The following is a 13,184-nucleotide window of genomic DNA, read 5'->3' on the forward strand; positions in this document are numbered from 1 at the left end:
CGTAGAGGTTTTCAGAGAAGAGGAATGTTGGGGTGAAGAGAGTGGTGAGAGTAAGTGAGCTTGGAAAGGAGACTTGTGTGAGGGAGAACCAGGAGAGATTGAATGCAAAATGGAAAAAGGTGAGAGCAAATGATGTAAGGGGAGTGGGGGAGGAATGGGATGTATTTAGGAAAGCAGTGGTGCCTTGCGCAGAAGATGCTTGTGGCATGAGAAAGATGGAGGGTGGACAGTTTAGAAAGGATAGTGAGTGGCGGGATGAAGAAGGAAGATTATTAGTGAAAGAGAAGAGAGAGGCTTTTGGACGATTTTTGCAGGAAAATAGTCCAAATGTGGGGGGGGGGGGTATATAAAAGAAAGAGGCAGGAGGTCAAGATAAAGCTGCGTGCAAGAGGTGAAACAGAGGGCAAATGAGAGTTATGGTGAGAGAGTATCATTAAATTTTAGGGAGAATACAAAGATGTTTTGGAAGGAGGTATATAAAGTTTGTAAGACAAGAGAACAAATGGGAACATCGGAAGGGGGCTAACAGGGAGGTAATAAGAAGAAGTGGTGAAGTGAGAAGGAGATGGATTGAGTATTTTGAAGGTTTGGTGAATGGGTTTGATGACTGAGCGGCATATATAGGGTGTTTTGGTCGAGGTAGTGCGAGAAGTGAAAGGGTAAGGGAGAATGGTTTGGTAAACAGAGAAGAGGTAGAGAAAGCTTTGCGGATGATGAAAGCCGGCAGGGCGGCGGGTTTGGATGGTATTGCAGTGGAATTTATTAAAAAAGGAGTTGACTGTGTTGTTGACTGGTTGGTAAGGATATTCAATGTGTGAATGGTTCATAATGTAGTGCCTGAAAATTGGCAGAATGCATGCATAGGGCGATTGTACAAAGGCAAAGGGGATAAGGATGAGTGTTCATATTACAGAGGTATACGTCTGTTGAGTATTCCTGACAAATTATACGGGAGGGTATTGATTGAGAGGGTGAAGGCATGTACGGAGCATCAGATTGGGGAAAAGCAGAAGTGGTAGAGGATGTGTGGATCAGGTGTTTGCTTTAAAGAATGTATGTGAAAAATACTTAGAAAAACAGATGGATTGTATGTAGCATTTATGGACCCGGAGAAGGCATATGATACAGTTCATAGAGATGCTCTGTGGAAGGTATTAAGAGTATATGCTGTGGGAGGTAAGTTGCTAGAAGCAGTGAAAAGTTTTATCTAGGATGTAAGGCATGTGTCCGAGTAGAAAGAGAGGAAAGTGATTGATTCCCAGTGAATGCTGGTGTGCGACAGGGGTGCGTGATGTCTCCATGGTCGTTCAATTTGTTTATGGATGGGGTTGTTAGGGAGGTGAATGCAAGAGTTTTGGAAAGAGGGGCAAGTACGCAGTCTGTTGTGGATGAAAGGGTTTCGAAAGTGAGTCGGTTGTTGTTCGCTGATGATACAGCGCTGGTGGCTGATTCCGAAGAGAAACTGCAGAAGCTGGTGACTGAGTGTGGTAAAGTGTATAAAAGACGGAAGCTAAGAGTAAATGTGAATAAGAGCAAAGTTATTAGGTTCCGTAAGGTTGAGGGACAAGTCAACTGGGAGGTAAGTTTGAATGGAGAAAAACTGGAGGAAGTGAAGTGCTTTAGATATCTGAGAGTGGATTTGGCAGCGGATGGAACCCAAGGATGCGGAAGTGAGTCACAGGGTGGGGGAGGAGGCCAAGGTTCTGGGAGCGTTGAAGAATGTGTGGAAGGAGAGAATGTTATCTCGGAGAGGTAATAGCAATAGGAATAGCAATAGTCCAACATCCAGTTCTTCCAATATGTAGGTATTGCCATTTGAAAGGCACGTTTCTTCTCTCTTGTAATGCGAAAAGCCTCCTCCATTTCAAGTTTCTTTAATTCAATGTGTTTCTTTAAAATGATGTTTTGGAATTGGTCAAATGGTCGACCAGACAGCAGCAACAATCGTTGAGGTAGGACGGATCTTGGAATCATTTCTTTATCAAGGCATTTCCTAAGGAATCCAAATCGTGACTTCAGTTGGCGGGCCTTGATTAACGATTTGGAGAAAGCAGTAACGAAAGCAGAAAGTCCAGGACAGCTTGTAGAGAAGTAATAGAAGGAGCCGTGTGGAATCCATGTTGGAAAGGATCACAATTTTGCGCGTGATCAAGATATTCCTATGAGTCCAAGGGGAAAATGAAACACGATAAGTTTCCAAGTGCACTTTCGTGTCATAATCACATCATCGGGGGAGACACAAGAGAGAAATATAAGTCAGTTGATATACATCGAAGAGACGAAGCTAGGACGCCATTTGGTAAACATGCGATTGTCCAAGACAGATAGCGAGCGTTCATAAACTTATCATTTTACCTTCTAATGCGATTTGGTTTATGTATGTAGATGATGTTCTTTGTGTTTGGCCAACAAATGAAAAGTTACAAATATTTCTCCCCTTATTTAACAATTTAGTACCTTCCATCAAATTTACTGTAGAAAATGAAAATAACGGTATGTTACCATTTTTAGATTGCAAGGAAACAAGTTTAAATATTTTAAAGATCTAGGGTACTTTAAAGTACCCTGGATCTTCCATTGATAAATCCCTTAACTTAGCAAAGAAATTATTTTATAGAGTTGAGCCCAAACCTCCCACTGACACCAAGAATCTTTTAGTTCTCCCTTTTAATAATGATTTTACTTTACTTCCCACGTTGCTTAGATTCTTTAATGTAAATGTTGCCTTCAGCAACAATAATACTATAGAGAACATCTTAATCAGGAGTTCACTAAGAAATTCTCCTGGATGCATCTATAAAGTGCCATGTGGAAATTGTGGTAAATTTTATGTTGGGCAGACCGGTAAGGATCTTTCTGTTAGACTTAAGCAACATAAATATAGTGTAAGAACGGGACAAGAATCAAATGCCTTGTTTAATCTCGTTAAGAACTATGATCACTGTATTGACGGGAGTAATGCCATCTCAGTTATTAACTCTAACTCTATTACCACGAGAAATATCATTGAATCTTCTATTACTAGATACACAAAGAATTATAAACTTAATATTAGTGATGGTCTATACAAATTAGATAACTTTATTGTTGACAGAATTTGTAAAATGATAAGTTTATGAACGCTCGTTATCTGTCTTGGACAATGGCATGTTTACCAAATGGCGTCTTAGCTTCGTCTCTTCGATGTATAACAATTGAGTGTTATATTTCTCTCTTGTGTATCCCTTGATGATACGATTATTACATGAAAGTGCACTTGGAAACTTATCGTGTTTCATTTTCCCCGTGGACTCATAGGAATATCTTGATCACGCGCAAAATTGTGATCCTTTCCACACATGTGTAATAATAAACGCCCACAGACACACATATACATACCTATACATTTCAACGCATACATACATATACATACACAGACATATATGTATATACACACGTATACATTCAATCTTGCTGCTTTCACCCATTCCCGTTGTCACCCCGCCGCACATGAAATGGTTTCCCCCTCCCTACGCGTCCTAGCTTCGTCTCTTCGATGTATATCAACTGACTGTTATGTTTCTCTCTTGTGTCTCCCCTGATGATGTGATTATTACACAAAAGTGCACTTGGAAACTTATCGTGTTTCATTTTCCCCGTGGACTCATAGGAATATCTTGATTACGCGCAAAATTGTGATCCTTTCCACACATGTATATACATAAACGCCTACACACGCACATATACATACCTATACATTTCAACGCATACATACATATACATACACAGATATATATGTATATACACATGTACATATTCAATCTTGCTGCCTTCACCCATTCCCGTTGCCACCCCGCCGCACATGAAATGGTTTCCCCCCCCTCTCCCTCCGCGCACGCGCGAGGTAGCGCTAGGGGAAGACAACAAAGGCCACATTCGTTTACACTCAGTCTCTAGCTGTCATGTGTAATGCACCGAAACCACGGCTCCCTTTCTACATCCAGGCCCCACAAAACTTTCCATGGTTTACAATATTCAAACTTCCAGAACAATTTCCCAGCGTAATACATCACACCAGATAGAGAAAAAGTCACCAGTGTTGCTGGGCCGACAATTTGGGTCAACAGCCACTGCTTGTGGCAAGACAGATGAGACAACGTTGTGGCAGCCCGAGCCCCACCACGCTAATATATCTGCTGCGGCAAACAAAGCTGAGGCCACCAGTCGGTCATATCTGCTGCGGCAGACACAGGTGGAGCCACCAGACTGTCATATCTGCTGCAGCAGACGTAGGTGAGGCCACCAGATTGTCATATCTGCTGCAGGCAGACACAGGTGGGACCACCAGACCGTCACATCTGCTGCAGAAGACAAAGCTGAGGCCATCAGACCGTCATATCTGCTTTGGGAGACAGAGGTGAGGCTACTAAACCATTATATCTGCTGCGGCAGACACAGCTGAGGCCACCAGATTGTCATAACAGCTGCTGCAGACAAAGCTGAGGACACCAGACTGTCATAACTGCTGCAGCAGACACAGGTGAGGCAACCAGATTGTTATAACAGGTGCGGTAGACACAGGCGAGAATGACAGCAGACAACATGATATAATAGTGATGAAAACATTGAGGGTAAGAAAGAGGACAGAACAAAACAGGGAGGTGATGGGTAAAGAGAGAACTAAGAGAAAGATGAAGACAAGAGAGATAATATAAATGGTGCAAAATTTAGTGATGTGTAAGAGGATTTTGTTCATGAGCGGTGTGTGGGAGGAGACGGGACAGAGGTGAGGGAGTGTTTATCTGACGAGAACCATTATCAAGAAGTGGGAAAAGCTACCAGGTGGAAATATGTGTATCACGCTGAGGTAATGGTCGAAATGAAGGGGATACGAGAAACTACCAGTGGGAGGAGAGACAAAACAGAGAAAAAGCAAGAAATGGGCAAAGGTAGATACGTGACATGAAATCTTGTGATTTCGTTTGGCCCTGAAGAATAGCGAGTATAAGAAGGAGAGAGAAAATTAAGAATGAAGTGGATTAAAAACAAGATAAGAAGTATCATTCAGTATGATTTAGAGGAATAGGATAAATCTAAGATATTGAAAAGAGAACGGAAAAGAGAAAACAAAGAATAGAAGATCGAAGGGAACAGAAAGAAGGAAAGAAACACCGACAAATAGTTGGATGATGTTGATGACAATGGAGACAATGATAGTGATGAAGAAATATATCAATAATAGTGATGAAGAAATATATCAATAAGTTATGAGATATGGATGATAGTAATAACGATGATTCGATTAATAGATATTCTAATTCTATTGATATCAACAATGACATTAATACGAGTTAAAAATATCATGAATGATAAGATATGTTAATGATGACTCCTTGAAGTTGACTGTAAATGTCTTAGTGAAATCCTGCCGTCCTCACCAAAAACTGGTCTAAATTCGAAGGAATAAATTTGCCATGATATAATCTATGGCTGTAGGAGGTGAAGCATCGATATCCCAGACAATATAATACCATCAGATAAGTATTCTGAAAGCGAGAGAAGAAAAGTTTTTGCAAAGACTCAAGTGGGTGGAGACCTTCCTACCCTTTAACCACTGTGAGTATATCACGTACCTAGCAGACAACACTGGTGCCTGTGGATAGAAAAAAGGAGGAAGGATCCTTGGAACCTCACCAGACGACTGGGGAAAATTGTGAAGGATAACGAACTGGACATCGTCGCAGTCGTTCACAATCTTTCAGAGTTCATACCAGAAGATACAACAATCATCAACACAGCTTAGAAACCATGACGAATGCTCAAGACAAGAATGAGTGGGGAAACACACTGTGAAATTCATGATTTTCCTTGACCTTGGAAAGAAAGGTGAACCTGATGATAAGTAGTTGTGCCCAATGTAGTGACTGAGCAGCGTCCTTAGAGAGAGTTAGAATCACCATATATATTTCCACACTTTACACAATGCCATCTTAAGAATCACCATTTTAATTCTTAAACTACCAAGATCTAGTAGATATCACCGGACAGAGAAAAGACTAAAAAAGTTTTTTTTCTTAATAATCATAAGAAATAATATAACACAACTTTATATAGCAGTTTGTAAAGAAATCCTAAATATGTCTAGTATGTTCTTATAAGTGCCTGATATAAAAAAAAGAGACGGCGAATAGAAGTGTTTGATTTTAAATGAGTCCAGTGATATAATTATACTCTATCACTTTAGGTTAGAGACTTCATCACATCAGCAAAGGTCAGAGAACTGTAACATGCAGTACCAGTTTCCAGTGTGAAGATGAAAGTGATATTCTGTTTATTGTAGCAGTCGCATCACAGCGACAAAGCAAAATAATAATAATAAAAAAGAAGAGGAAAAAAAAAAAAATATATATATATATATATATATATATATAATAATAATAATAATAAAATAATAATAATAAAATAATAATAATAAAAAAGAAGAGGAAAAAAAAAAATATATATATATATATATATATATATATATATATATATATATATATATATATATATATATATTTCACTGCTTCTAACAACTTGCCTCCCACACCATATATTCTTAATACCTTCCACAGAGCATCTCTATCAACTCTATCATATGCCTTCTCCAGATCCATAAATGCTACATACAAATCCATTTGCTTTTCTAAGTATTTCTCACATACATTCTTCAAAGCAAACACCTGATCCACACATCCTCTACCACTTCTGAAACCACACTGCTCTTCCCCAATCTGATGCTCTGTACCTGCCTTCACCCTCTCAATCAATACCCTCCCATATAATTTACCAGGAATACTCAACAAACTTATACCTCTGTAATTTGAGCACTCACTCTTATCCCCTTTGCCTTTGTACAATGGCACTATGCACGCATTCCGCCAATCCTCAGGCACCTCACCATGAGTCATACATACATTAAATAACCTTACCAACCAGTCAACAATACAGTCACCCCCTTTTTTAATAAATTCCACTGCAATACCATCCAAACCTGCTGCCTTGCCGGCTTTCATCTTCCGCAAAGCTTTTACTACCTCTTCTCTGTTTACCAAATCATTTTCCCTAACCCTCTCACTTTGCACACCACCTCGACCCAAACACCCTATATCTGCCACTCTGTCATCAGACACATTCAACAAACCTTCAAAATACTCATTCCATCTCCTTCTCACATCACCACTACTTGTTATCACCTCCCCATTTACGCTCTTCACTGAAGTTCCCATTTGCTCCCTTGTCTTACGCACCTTATTTACCTCCTTCCAGAACATCTTTTTATTCTCCCTAAAATTTACTGATACTCTCTCACCCCAACTCTCATTTGCCCTTTTTTTCACCTCTTGCACCTTTCTCTTGACCTCCTGTCTCTTTCTTTTATACTTCTCCCACTCAATTGCATTTTTTCCCTGCAAAAATCGTCCAAATGCCTCTCTCTTCTCTTTCACTAATACTCTTACTTCTTCATCCCACCACTCACTTCCCTTTCTAAACAGCCCACCTCCCACTCTTCTCATGCCACAAGCATCTTTTGCGCAATCCATCACTGATTCCCTAAATACATCCCATTCCTCCCCCACTCCCCTTACTTCCATTGTTCTCACCTTTTTCCATTCTGTACACAGTCTCTCCTGATACTTCCTCACACAGGTCTCCTTCCCAAGCTCACTTACTCTCACCACCTTCTTCACCCCAACATTCACTCTTCTTTTCTGAAAACCCATACTAATCTTCACCTTAGCCTCCACAAGATAATGATCAGACATCCCTCCAGTTGCACCTCTCAGCACACTGACATCCAAAAGTCTCTCTTTCGCACGCCTGTCAATTAACACGTAATCCAATAACGCTCTCTGGCCATCTCTCCTACTTACATAAGTATACTTATGTATATCTCGCTTTTTAAACCAGGTATTCCCAATCATCAGTGAAAAGTTTTTATCGAGGATGTAAGGCATGTGTACGTGTAGGAAGAGAGGAAAGTGATTGGTTCTCAGTGAGTGTAGGTTTGCGGCAGGGGTGTGTGATGTCTCCATGGTTGTTTAATTTGTTTATGGATGGGGTTGTTAGGGAGGTAAATGCAAGAGTCTTGGAAAGAGGGGCAAGTATGAAGTGTGTTGGGGATGAGAGAGCTTGGGAAGTGAGTCAGTTGTTGTTCGCTGATGATACAGCGCTGGTGGCGGATTCATGTGAGAAACTGCAGAAGCTGGTGACGGAGTTTGGTAAAGTGTGTGGAAGAAGAAAGTTAAGAGTAAATGTGAATAAGAGCAAGGTTATTAGGTACAGTAGGGTTGAGGGTCAAGTCAATTGGGAGGTGAGTTTGAATGGAGAAAAACTGGAGGAAGTGAAGTGTTTTAGATATCTGGGAGTGGATCTGTCAGCGGATGGAACCATGGAAGCGGAAGTGGATCATAGGGTGGGGGAGGGGGCGAAAATTTTGGGAGCCTTGAAAAATGTGTGGAAGTCGAGAACATTATCTCGGAAAGCAAAAATGGGTATGTTTGAAGGAATAGTGGTTCCAACAATGTTGTATGGTTGCGAGGCGTGGGCTATGGATAGAGTTGTGCGCAGGAGGATGGATGTGCTGGAAATGAGATGTTTGAGGACAATGTGTGGTGTGAGGTGGTTTGATCGAGTAAGTAACGTAAGGGTAAGAGAGATGTGTGGAAATAAAAAGAGCGTGGTTGAGAGAGCAGAAGAGGGTGTTTTGAAATGGTTTGGGCACATGGAGAGAATGAGTGAGGAAAGATTGACCAAGAGGATATATGTGTCGGAGGTGGAGGGAACGAGGAGAAGAGGGAGACCAAATTGGAGGTGGAAAGATGGAGTGAAAAGGATTTTGTGTGATCGGGGCCTGAACATGCAGGAGGGTGAAAGGAGGGCAAGGAATAGAGTGAATTGGAGCGATGTGGTATACAGGGGTTGACGTGCTGTCAGTGGATTGAATCAAGGCATGTGAAGCGTCTGGGGTAAACCATGGAAAGCTGTGTAGGTATGTATATTTGCGTGTGTGGACGTATGTATATACATGTGTATGGGGGGGGGGCCATTTCTTTCGTCTGTTTCCTTGCGCTACCTCGCAAACGCGGGAGACAGCGACAAAGTATAATAAATATAAAATAAATAAATAAATAAATATATATATATATATATATATATATATATATATATATATATATATATATACATATGTATATATATATGCATATATATGTATATACATTACTTTTCCAAAAGGAGGCACAGAGAAGTGGGCCTAGTAGAACTTTTTCCCTCTAAGGCTTAGTCATGCGGTCTTGGCACTACCTCGCTGATGCGGGAAATGGCGAACGTGTAAAAAGAAATACCTGGTTTAAAAAGAGATATACATAAATAAACGTATGTAAGTAGGAGAGATGGGCAAAGAGCGTTATTGGATTACGTGTCAACTGATAGGCATGTGAAAGAGACACTTTTGGATGTTAATGTGCTGAGAGGTGCAACTGGAGGGATGTCTGATCATTAGCTTGTGGAGGCGAAGGTGAAGATTTGTAGAGGTTCTCAGAAAAGAAGAGAGAATGTTGGGATAAAGAGAGTGGTGAGAGTAAGTGAGCTTGGGAAGGAGACTTCTGTGAAGAAGTACCAGGAAAGACTGAGTACAGAATGGAAAAAGGTGAGAACAAAGGACGTAAAGGGAGTCGGGGAGGAATGGGATGTATTTAAGGAAGTAGTTATGGCTTGTGGCATGAGAAGCGTGGGAGGTGGGCAGATTAGAATGGGTAGTGAGTGGTGAGATGAAGAAGTAAGATTATTAGTGAAAGAGAACAGAGAGGCATTTGAACGATTTTTGCAGGGAAATAATGCAAATGACTGTATATGTATAAATGTATAAAAGAAAGAAGCAGGAGGTCAAGAGAAAGGTGCTAGAGGTGAAAAAGAGGGCAAATGAGAGTTGGGGTGAGAGAGTTTCATTAAATTTTAGGGAGAATAAAAAGATGTTTTGGAAGGAGGTAAAGTGCGTAAGACAAGGGAACAAATGGTAACATCAGTGAAGGGGGCTAATGGGGAGGTGATAACAAGTAGTGGTGATGTGAGAAGGAGATGGTTCTCAGTGAATGTTGGTTTGCGGCAGGGGTGCGTGATGTCTCCATGGTTGTTTAATTTGTTTATGGATGGGGTTGTTGGGGAGGTGAATGCAAGAGTTTTGGAGAGGGGCAAGTATGCAGTCTGTAATGGATGAGAGAGCTTGGGAAGTGAGTCAGTTGTTGTTCGCCGATGATACAGCGCTGCTGGCTGATTCGGGTAAGAAACCGCAGAAACTGGTGACTGAGTTTGTAAAAGTGTGTGAAAGAAAGCTGAGAGTAAATGTGAATAAGAGCAAGGTTATTAGGTACAGTAGGGTTGAGGGTCAAGTCAATTGGGAGGTAAGTTTGATTGGAGAAAAACTGGAGGAAGTGAAGTGTTTTAGATATCTGGGAGTGGATTTGGCAGCGGATGGAACCATGGAAGCGGAAGTGAGTCATAGGGTGGGGGAGGGGGCGAAAGTTCTGGGAGCTTTGAAAAATGTGTGGAAGGCGAGAACGTTATCTTGGAAAGCAAAAATAGGTATCTTTAAAGGAATGGTGGTTCCGACAATGTTATATTCTTGTGAGGCGTGGGCTATAGATAGAGTCGTGTGGAGAAGGGTGGATGTTTTGGAAATGAGATGTTTTGAGGACAATATGTGGTGTGAGGTGGTTTGATCGAGTAAGTAATAATAGGGTAATAGATATGAGTGGTAATGGGGAGAGTGTGGTTGAGAAAGCAGAAGGGGTGTTTTAGAATGGTTTGGTCACATGGAGAGAATGAATGAGGAGAGATTGACAAAGAGGATATATGTGTCAGAGGTGGAGGGAACAAGGAGAAGTGGGAGACCAAATTGGAGGTGGAAAGATGGAGTGAAAAAGATTTTGAGTGATCAGGGCCTGAACATGCAGGAGGGTGAAAGGCGTGCAAGGAATAGAGTGAATTGGAACGATGTGGTATACTGGGGTCGACGTGCTGTCAATGGATTGAACCAGGGCATGTGAAGCGTCTGGGGTAAACCATGGAAAGTTTTGTGGGGCCTGGATGTGGAAAGGGAGCTGTGGTTTCGGTGCATTATATATGACAGCTAGAGACTGAGTGTGAACGAATGTGGCCTTTGTTGTCTTTTCCTAGTGCTACCTAGCGCACATGCTGTGTGAGGGGTTTGTCATTTCATGTGTGGCGGGGTGGCGACGGGAATGAATACGGGCAGACAGTATGAATTATGTACATGTGTATATATGTATATGTCTGTATGTGTATGTGTATAAATATATGTATACGTTGAGATGTATAGGTATGTATATGTGCGTGTGTGGACGTGTATGTATGTATACGTGTATATGGGTTGGTTGGGCCATTCTTTCGTCTGTTTCCTTACGCTACCTCGCTAACACGGTAGACAGCGACAAAGTAAAATAGAATAGAATAACCAGTCACATCACATGCCTGAATGACGATCACTGTCTCCTCCCTTACGTATGACGGCTTTGTATATGGATAAAATTGATCAGGAAAAAAAAATCATTTTGGTCAAACGTTTGTAAGATAACCTCTCCCTTTTATTCACTTTAGGGGCAACAGTCCATAAAATCAACAGATATTGTGTCTGACCGTGAAGCTACAAAAATAGATTTGAAGAAAAATGAGGAAGAAAAACGCCAGAGACAAATGCCCTCGGGGAAGTTCCAGTTGTCTGGCCTTGTCTGACAAAACGAATTGTTTTAAAGTGTTTGGTCAACAGAAAGAAAATCTTTCCAGTTAAAGTAATCGCACCTGTGTGTCCCAGACGAGGAGTCATGGGCAGGTGACGAGTGATGACTGAAGAACGCAGAGTATCAGGTGTAGAGTGAGGAGCCCAGAGTGTCAGGTGAAGAGTGAGGCGAACAGAGTGTCAGGTGTAGAGTGAAGAGTCCAGAGTGTCAGGTGTAGAGTGAAGAGCCCTGAGTATCAAGCGTAGGGTGAAGAACCCAGAGTATCAAGTGTAGAGTGAAGAGTATCAGGTGTAGAGTGAAGAGTCCAGAGTATCAGACGTAGAGTGGAGAGTCCAGAGTATCAGGTGCAGAGTGAGAGCCCAAAATATCAGATGCTGAGTGAAGGACGGGGAGTGAAGAGTTCTAAGTGATATATAGGGAATGACGACAGACCAGATGCAAACGACCGAGTAAATGGGGTGAACAAAGACGGATGAATTGAACTGGGTTGAAAGAAGACGAGAGTACCTCTAGTTATTAATATTGTTATCATTATCATATTATTATTTTCATTACCATAATTATTATAATCATTATCGTTATTACTATTATCATTATTATACTTATTATCGTTATTATTATCATCAGTATCATTATTTCATACTTAATTATCGCTTCCCGTGTTAGCTAGCGAGCGCCAGGAATAGAGGAAGAAAGGCTACATCTGCTCACATCCATTCTCTAGCTGTCATGTGTAATGCACCGAAACCACAACTCCCTTTTCACATCAAGGCCCCACACACTTTTTTCTATGGTTTACCATGGACGCTTCACATGCTTTGGTTCAGTCCTTTGACAGCACGTCAACCCCAGTATACAATATCATTCCAATTTACTCAATCCATTGCACGCCTTTCACCCTCTTCCATGTTCAGGCCACGATCGCTCAAAATATTTCTCACTCCATCCGTCCACCTTCGATTTTGTCTCCCGTTTTTCCTTGTTCCCTGCACATCGGATCTATATATTTTCTTTGCCAATCTTTCCTCACTCATTCTCTCCATAAGTCCAACTCACTTCAATACACCCTCTTCAGCTCTCTCAACCACATTCCTTTCTATTACCTGCACATCTCATTACCCTTTCATTAATTTCTCGATCAAACTACCTCACACCATATGTTGCTCTCAAACATTTCATTTCCAAGGAGTCCACCGTCCTCCGCACGGCTTTACCAATAGCCCCTGCATCGCACCCATGTAATATTGTTGGGACTATTATACCTTCAGACATACCCATTTTTACCCTTCCAGATAACGTTCTCTCTGCAAGCATTCTTCAGTACTTCCAGAATCTTCGCCCCCTCCCCCACCCCATAACTCCCTTTCGCTTCTGTGGTTCCATGTCCAAGTCCACTGCTAGGTTTCT

This window comes from Panulirus ornatus, chromosome 14 (assembly GCF_036320965.1).
Source record: "Panulirus ornatus isolate Po-2019 chromosome 14, ASM3632096v1, whole genome shotgun sequence".
In the NCBI taxonomy this organism is placed as follows: Eukaryota; Metazoa; Arthropoda; class Malacostraca; order Decapoda; family Palinuridae; genus Panulirus; species Panulirus ornatus.